Here is a 1,504-nt window from a genome sequence, read left to right as displayed (position 1 = left end):
TGCTATAGAGAAAATTAAAGGTCAAATGTTTATGGGGCGAGCTAGTAAAACAAGGCAAATCAGGAAGTGCAGAGTGTGGGGAGGAGGATCCCAATTACGTGGCTCATTGATAAAAAGTCATATGTGAGTGACCCTAAGTAAGTTAAAGTAAGATTTACAAATACCCGGGGAAGATACTTCCAGGAAAAAGGAACAAAAAGTAAAAAGACTCCAGAGATTGAAGCATGCTGGGTGCATTCCAAGAGGAGGAATGGAGCCAGAGTAACTGGAACAAGGAGGGTGGGGGACAGATGGTAGGCTATAAAGTCATGGGGCAGTGAGGGTTTTTAGGTGACATTAAAGACTTAGGCTTTGCCTTTGGTGGATTTGGGAAATCCCTCAAGGGTTAGAGCAGAGGAAGGGCATGATCCAACATATGCTTTAAAGGATCCCTCTTTCTGTAGGGGACTAAGGGGAGAAGACCAGGAGACCAGTTATGAAGTTATTGAGATAGTCCAGGAGAAGGACTAGAGTAGTGGATGTGGTGAGAAGTGGGCAGATTCTGGATATAATTTGAAGGTGGAGCTGGCTAGATTTGTGAATGATTGGGTGTGGAGTGTAACAGAAAGGACATAATAAAGGAGAACTCCAAAATTTTTGTCCCCAGTAAGTAGAAGAATGGAATTTCCATCATCTGAGATGAAGAAAATTGTGGGAGGAGCAGGCGTGTGGGGCCCAGAAGAGGTTCAGTTTTGAACATGCTCCTTTTGAGATGCCTATTAGACTGATAAGCCTATGAGTGGAGATGATGAATAGGCAGTTGAACACATGAACTTGAGTTCAGGAGAAGGGAGTGGACCAAAGATGTAAATTTTATGGCCTCTAGTACACAGTTGTTATTAAAGCCATGTGACTAGGTGAGATTATCAAGGGATGCTCATATAGAGAAGAGAGATCTGCAGTGTGAGCACTGTCCTCAATATGATTCTATAATCAGATGGCACAGAGTTGAATTTTTTAATGGTGATTTTTATACAATTATATTAATGGTATGAGTAAAATATTGGTGTTCTATATATGTTAGTGACCTGGAGTTCCTCTTAAAATAACTTGTTTAAGTAAAAACATGAGTGCATTTAAACTACTAATTGAGTAATACATAATGCTAGTGCTGCACAGATATTTCAATATTTTGAACACAGTTTAGGAAGACATTTGGGAAAAACAGGTGTATTAGAAAGAATCCTGTCCTGGGGTCAACAGCTTCTGTCCTCATAATTAGCCAAGAGCTTTTAGGCAAGTCTTTCAATTTCTCTATGTCTGTTTCTTCTTAAAATATGGTAGTAATACCCTCAGTAGTATTTTCCATTCATGCCTCTAAGAAAATTGAACCTAATTCCAAATAATTTTCATCAGAAAAATGTTTTTCGTCAGATGTCCTTAGCTTGCACATGGGAGAGTGTAAGAGTTTTTTGTTTTGTTTTTGTTTTGTTCAGAGGAAAGTATGCCCCAAAGGACATCCCAC

Source organism: Propithecus coquereli, unplaced genomic scaffold (genome assembly GCF_000956105.1).
Source record: "Propithecus coquereli isolate 6110/MARCELLA unplaced genomic scaffold, Pcoq_1.0 Scaffold124, whole genome shotgun sequence".
Taxonomy (NCBI): Eukaryota; Metazoa; Chordata; class Mammalia; order Primates; family Indriidae; genus Propithecus; species Propithecus coquereli.
The sequence above is the reverse complement of the archived record's forward strand: the minus strand, read 5'-3'. Positions refer to the sequence as shown.